The following is a 7,917-nucleotide window of genomic DNA, read 5'->3' as shown; positions in this document are numbered from 1 at the left end:
CACTTCAAACCAACCCACTGAAGTAAGAAAGATAACTCTTTCAGTCTTATTAGTATCTCTTTAAGTTTACCACAATGTATATATTTTAATTTGATTTTTAATTCATCTCGTGATTAAATTGATAGATCAATCCTATTTTATCATTTGATCATTTTAAACAATGTTATATAATAACAACTCTGAAAATGAAATATCCCTATAAACTTTATAGTCTATTAGTTTGCAATGCATTAAGTTCTAATCTTGCTTTGCATCATCCCAAAGATAAATCCTATTTTGTATTTGTTTTATTGGCAGATCCATGCTAAAAAGAGGATCAATATTGTTTAAAAGTGGCTTCCCTCATTTTGTGCAGCATGATATTAACTACAGAATTCATGGTTAGGTGGTGGAATATTAGTGGTTATCATTTTCTAATACAATGTATTGTGAAGGTTTATTATCTCAGAGTAACACATCTTTTATTCAAGAACTGTTTGAATTTGTCATACAGTTGATCGTGTCTTCTATCACTCTCTTGTGAGGTAAATACTTGTTACAATTATCACACATTAAGTATGCTAAAAGGGCTAAACAAATAACAAATAAAATAGATAAAAGTATAGATGATTATATAACCCTCCGCCTCCCCTATAACTGTGATTTGCCTTATTCTGTAGATCCTGGTGTCTTCACCTTCTTACGTCATCACTCATTACAGCTGATGTGTCAGTGACAGCTGATTGTCACACAAGTCGGCCCAGTTTTACACATTTAAATGCAGCACATGAGCCATCACTAGAAACAGCTGAAACAATACACAAAATGTCTACTGATATTATATAAGGTCAATGGCTATTTCAATAAAAAAATCATAATTTACAGATTTATACTTTACGTGTTCTTTGGTGGTATGTATAATATGTTTATGATATAACTGTCAAATGTCCCATCCACACTATAACTACAATTCTTGAACGTCATTAACATCAAAGATTCACTGCCTTTTTGCGCCCAAAAAGGACTTATTTTTTATTCTTATTCAGTTAAGTATATACAATTCTCATGTCGTTATCAACGTTATTTAGTTCTTTAAAAACATGTCCGATACAGTAATTTTTATTAAAAAAAAAGATTGTGTTAATGTAAGTCGTATTGGTGTTATTTAAGTCAATTCTTTGTGATTTACTATCGTTTTATGTATTTACTTATCGATGTTTTATAAAATGAATTTAATATTTATTTTGATGAATGTCATAACCATGTATTTTAGTATCATTATTAAATCAAGTATTTATAGTAACCTTATTTAATCGAATATCTTATTAGATATTAAAAAACTTATTTTATAAAGTACCTGAGTATTTGTAGTAACCTTATTTTGTCAATTTCTCATTAGATTTTCAGAAATCTTACTTCACAAAGCACCTGATTACCTGTGAAATTAACATCCGTCTGCATTGATGTGAGCTTAATACACCTGTAGAGAGTATGATCTATGCAAATCGTGTTCGTTTATATGAAACACTATATGTATTACAATATTATCATGTTATACTCTGTTCAAACGAAACAACCTCTACATCATTATTTATAAATGATTTGTGCAAAAGACACTTGCTTTTTGGAGTAGACGACACTTTCGTTCATAGGTTGACCTTGAATAAACTGTGACCTTGAGTGTAACATGAACAGTGCATTGACACATCATTCAGGAAACAGGTTGTTTATGACATAAGTGAACAATATACATGTGTAAATCATTCATGCATTAAAGATAGATATATAAATTCCAAGTTTGTAGTTGTGGTGTTTGTCTGCATATGATGTCTATATTATAGGAGTATGAGACATAATGATCTTGGTATTTTACATTAATTTGAGGCATATCATGGCAGTACATACATAAACATGTAATAATTTACGTTTTGATAGTTAGATGAGTATGATATATCTTGAGTGTTGTAAACACTTTGCCTGGGTAAAATAAACACAAGGAAATATTCCCTGATCTATGGCTGTCAACAGTAAGGAAATACTTAAAGAAAGTTGATGGTACATGTTATGTCAAGTCATAAATATGTAAACCACAGCTCGGTTTACACTTATTGATCAAGTCGCATAATCAAGCTGTTTTGAGACCTATACAATTATTTTTTATTGTTTATCTACATTTGTCACCCATAGACCTCTCGCTGAACTATTTTACTCTGATTTATATGCAAAACAAGGACTTCGAAATTAATTTTCCTTTCATTGTCAAGTCCTTTTTAGCTCCATTTGAAAGCAACAATACGGATAGCATGCCTCAATTAAACTGAGAGCCATTACGAGAACATGTGTACACCTTCTAGGCCAAAGCAATCTCCATTCACACACTTCACAAAGGCAGATTCAAATGCCATTTATTTGCATACACAGATTCATAAGCAAATACATTTTAAATCTGACTGACTTGTGTGGCCATTTTCTCCCTTTAGACTGCCTTGTATATGGTAATACATGTAGCTTAAAAACACAGATAATATAATTTCGGTTTCCTGCTATTGACTTTGCCCTATGATAGTTCAGAAAGTAATAGTTCGGTACACTCATATGATATCACATGGACAGCAGTTTTAAAACTTGAAAAGGCCATCAAATTGTATGGCATTTTTTCTCGAACAACGTTGTGTGCTAGATTTAATTCCACCAAAATATATTTCCATAAACTAATTACAGGTACAAACGTAGGTCTTCCGTTTGATATGTTACGTAACAATGGTTAATTACCTAGTGAGGATGTGTGGCCTTACAGAACTTGGTGAGTCAGAGATCCATATTGCCAACTTTACGCTGCCGATGTCTGAGCTCTTATAAGATCAAAATATTCATTATTCATGCCGAATTGAATCACTGTTACTTTTCTGTATAAAGTTACACCATCAAGTACTGTTAGTTTCCACTGCGATCTTATTAGTAATTGCCTATTATTTTATTATTTTATGCACGCTTGTTGTCCTGGATACGGTGGTCACATTATGTTCTGGTACAAATTTCATATTCCATGTACATATGTGTTTTTGTAAATAATTGCATCAACCTTAAGTGATTATGCTACAACACGAACTTTATCGGTGAACACGAATTTGGCACTGTGAATGTAGCTTAAATCGATGGCGTGTATTTGGAAAGTTGTGCGCAGTGTGCGTCTGTGGTGTATATGGAGAAGATGTGAGTGAGAAATGTTCCTTGTGGCAGAAGTCAGGTTGACTTCTACCTATCATTTGTGTGACATTCGCACAGACCAGAACGTTCTTCACTGTCAGTCAGTACACCACTATACACTGGGTCTGTGTAGAAACATAGAACGTAGGGCCGTTATACCATTAACTTAACTCTTATTTTATGAATTAATGCATCCTCAGCTGGTTTATGAATATTCGTGAATTACATTAGTTTGATGTGTTCAACAGCTTGTACTTAGCCTAAATGGTAGTGTTCACCGACAGACAGCAATGATGTAGTGGGAGATATTGTTTTATACAATTTCACCAGCGTACACGGTAACAGTACCAGGATACAGCGTCACAAAACGTTTGGTTGGGGTTTTTACGTCCTTTTAACGGCTCATACAGAACATGTGTATTGTTGGTAGTTGAGGGGAAAACATTCCAGCCGACGGTCAGTGCCGGGCAACTGTCTTGCAATATACTCTATATAGCTTCCCCTAGCTGTGTAAATGTGAGACACCTATAAAACCATGTGGTCAGAGTTCACTTTTTCCATACCACTAATAAAACGTTGGGATATGACATGTATACTAATAATAGTATAACAAACATGACTTTTCTTTTTCTGTATTATTGCCAATCCTGTATTGCATTAAATTGCGTTGTAAAACTCATCATCACACTATTTCGTTATAAAGCTCATCATCACACTATTTCGTTATAAAGCTCATCATCACACTATTTCGTTATAAAGCTCATCATCACACTTTTCCGTTATAAAACTCATCATCACACTATTTCGTTATAAATCTCATCATCACACTATTTCGGTGACATTTGTCTTCCAACTTGCAATTAGTCTCCCTCAGATTGAACTCGTGTTTGTCTCTGAAAATGAATTTTCCCTATAAACTTTATAGTCTATTAGTTTGCAATGCATTAAGTTCTTATCTTGCTTTGCATCCGATCCCAAAGATATATCCGTCTGACAGGTTTAGTGTAATCTTGACATCGGTGAACAACCAGCCTTGAATTAAAGCTGGCCTTGTAAATGGGAAATATCTCTTCACTAGGTTTGATATAACCTTGCCACTCCATTCAAGGCATTTATACAGATACTTTCGTTACAGTATGGAAAAATATGGCTTTCTCTGCTTCACCCACGTACAGGTTTTCATTGCCGATCAAGATCATGAGACTTTGTATAATTCTTTAGTGACAAAAGAGACATACTGGTTTTCATTTACCCATTTATTCGCCAAATGAAACTTATTTTATTTGAATATGTTAATATTAGACCTGTATATACCGACACAATTTTATATAATGTCCAAATACATTGCTATAATTTTGGATTTCACTCTGTAAGGCGGGATGGCATATTCAAGTGACCACCTCAAATGATATATGGTATCATATGGTTTCGTTGTTGTCGACAGTTTCTCTTTTATGATCAAAATCAAAATGAAATTGACCCAAAATAGTAGGGTTCGAGTCGTCCATGAAACGGAGAATGTCTAGACATTATACATCTTGGTAATATTTCCCTTGTGTCTATTAGGTATTTGGTTGTTTGTTTGTTTGTTTGATTGTTTGTTTGTTTGTTTGTTTAATTTAACTGAAATTATGAAGATATAAGCTGTATGTCTGTCGATGGTTGTTATTTAGTAAGTATTCCAAATATTTCTGATTTCTTTTGATGGCATTTCTTTTTACTTTCTTTTTACAATGCACCAGTTATCTACACTAAAATACGTCTTTATTGTTTCCTTCAGGGTAATATATCATACCAACTTTGGTGATTTATTTTAGTGTATTTCACGTTGTCTAGATCAGGTGAAGTTTTATACGAAGTGTGTTTGTAAATCAATATCTAACGTTTATGAAAGTTTGTGATTGTAACACAGAAATATGGGTTCAGAAATTGTTGAATGGTTGACTATTTAACCTAGATAATAAGTATATATTTGTAGTACCTAATAGGAAATAGTTTCTCATCTTGTAAGGTAAGATTTACAACTAAATAAGTCATCGTACTTGTCATTGCATGTGGAGTTGGTTGATCTTTCAACTTCAATTGCTGACCATGATGTCACGAATGTAGAATATATTAACTATCCCTGTCCACCATCCTTCTCAACCATCCCTGACCACCATATCGGATCATCATCCCTATCGATCCTTCATATATTAGTTGCATCTTATCGCTATCATAACACAGAGTACATTAATCTTCGTTATTTTTTATGCTAGAGAGCTAATATTAAAATATTTTTGTCGATAAATAACGTATAATAATTATTATTATAGATCTGATGTAGTTGAAAGTAAACATGTTTACACGTACTCTGAGCGCATCAGTGTATCTCTGTTATCATGCCTCGTTAGTGATAATGTTGTGGGATGATCGTAAACAGATCAGATGATCATGGCCGTACGGTTTTCATCATTCCTTTGTTATCACCAAGGTTAGGTAATGATAACACATGGACTGTTATCAGGACAGGTTAATATATTGATGTTATTGACCTGTAAAACAAAATGAGGTATTTCATTATGATCAGGTGATGCTGAGGATTCTAAATCGCCCCATTGTTCTTTCCAATGACGTTGTTCCATCACGTACGTTGTTTTCGACGATGGCTTTTTAAAAGAGAACTGAACTTTGAGACGATATTATTTATTTTAAATGATAATCATGTTAACGAAATTCCATTTTCAAATTTAATGCTTAATATACTGTTTTCACATTCCTCATTCCTATATCTTTAGATAATAATGACACAAAAAAACTATTCGAAAGAGGTCTATATTTCATGTTTCGGGTCACGTTTTTCATGCTCTATTTTAACTATCCAAAAATAACAAAATAATAAATCGTATTATCGACACGTTAGCTTCAAATGTACATAAACGTTTCTTATCACAGCTAAATAGAAAAGAAAAACTTAAATGAAAGGTAACATGTGATCACAGTATATAATTGTGATCTATTATCAGTTGTTATCGCCCTGGTGATGCGATATGGGAGGATCGTAGATAGAACATACACCGATGGAATGTTCGAGTGAGTTCAGAAAACAATTATCTAACACATTATAGGACGATATGTCAAATCAAGGAACGACTACGTAACTAAAAATTGGTGATATATAAAATAAAAAAGTAGTTATAACATTGTGATAAATTCAATAAAATATGTGTTTGAGAGGAAACTCCTGACAGTACGAGCAACGAAGAACCAGGTGTTTCAAGAGAGTTTGTATCTCTTTCTTCTCCGTGTTTCACGTTTGTATACAGTGTCACCAGGAAACTTATGAAGGAAGTAAATTGACAATTATCAATTATTTAATAGTTTTAATCATAATATATACTAGTGCTGTAGAAACATATGATACCCTCGGGTTGAAATCTAGAACAGGGAATGTATGTAGCTATATCAAGATAACTAGAAATGACTTCCTAACCCAGTGTACTTTTTGAGGAAACAAATACATTAGACTCCCGTGAAGAGGTTTAAAGCTTATTCACGGTGTACATTTTATATGTATTTGTTTGTATATAAATTATAAAATATGAAATATTGTTTTTATTATTGATTGAGAGATTTATTTATCGGATGATTTATTTAACAATTATAAGTATGTGTTAAATGAATAAATATCGTGTAAATAATAATAAAAAAAGTATGCTATAATGCAAAACGGTTTTTTTTAATTAATTGCATAGTGGCATGAATTTTCTTGTTTCGGATATTTTTCTTTTTAAATATACATCCCTAAAACTGAATCTTAATGTTCTTTTTCATTTATTCATTTATTTATTTATTTTTTATTTATTTTGTAATTCATCCTTTTCTTTCAGTTTTGGCTGACAGTATTATAGCATTGCAGATTTCCCCTGTTGCGCCCCCTTGACAGTTGGTAGCTATAGATATGTATACCTGTATGACATTCACTTGTGACCGTATAACATCCCCGCAGGTGTATACTAACCTTGAATGACCACTCCACGCGCACTTCTACCTAACCTCCGTTACTATGATAACCGACTTGTACCGAAGCCAACTGACCAATTTGCATATCATACATTTAAACTCTGTGGTGAAAGATGTTATCGAAATCCCTGTTTTAAAATGGTGACTTTGTCGGGAAAAGCGAGAAAGCTCTTTCCTCGCTCTGTTTCCCTCACCTGAGAGAGGTATAATGTCAGTTAACACGCAAAGGATACATGCCATTGTAAAACATATGTATTCTCTGTCTAGTTTTGCAAATCTATATATAGTACAAGGCATATCAACTGAAATCCTTGAATAAGATGTTTATAATGGCAGTATTTTTAACTTCATTGTGAACAACGAGATAGTGCAAATGAATTGAAAAATGCAATAATATTATTTGAATTTAAATTTGAATTCGAGATATAAAATATAATAATATATAAAACGTAATGTGATATCAGTTGTGGACAACACACCAGCTTTAAATACAGCGATGGCAGAAGTTACGTATGTGTTAGCAGCTAAAAGTAATGTATTTCCACAAATATTGTTATTCCCTATATATCAATTGCTATTCATTGAATTTTAGCTATAAAAGCCTATGTTTGTATATAATGCACCACCTTACGGACAGTTCGTCCTGGTTACTGTATCTTTGTGGTAACCATCCTCAAGTGTGGCTTATCTGAAAATGATTGTTGACCTCCAATTGTTCAATAACTTGTC

The sequence above is a fragment of the Argopecten irradians genome, chromosome 5 (assembly GCF_041381155.1).
Source record: "Argopecten irradians isolate NY chromosome 5, Ai_NY, whole genome shotgun sequence".
Lineage (NCBI taxonomy): Eukaryota > Metazoa > Mollusca > Bivalvia > Pectinida > Pectinidae > Argopecten > Argopecten irradians.
This window is presented reverse-complemented; position numbering follows the sequence as displayed.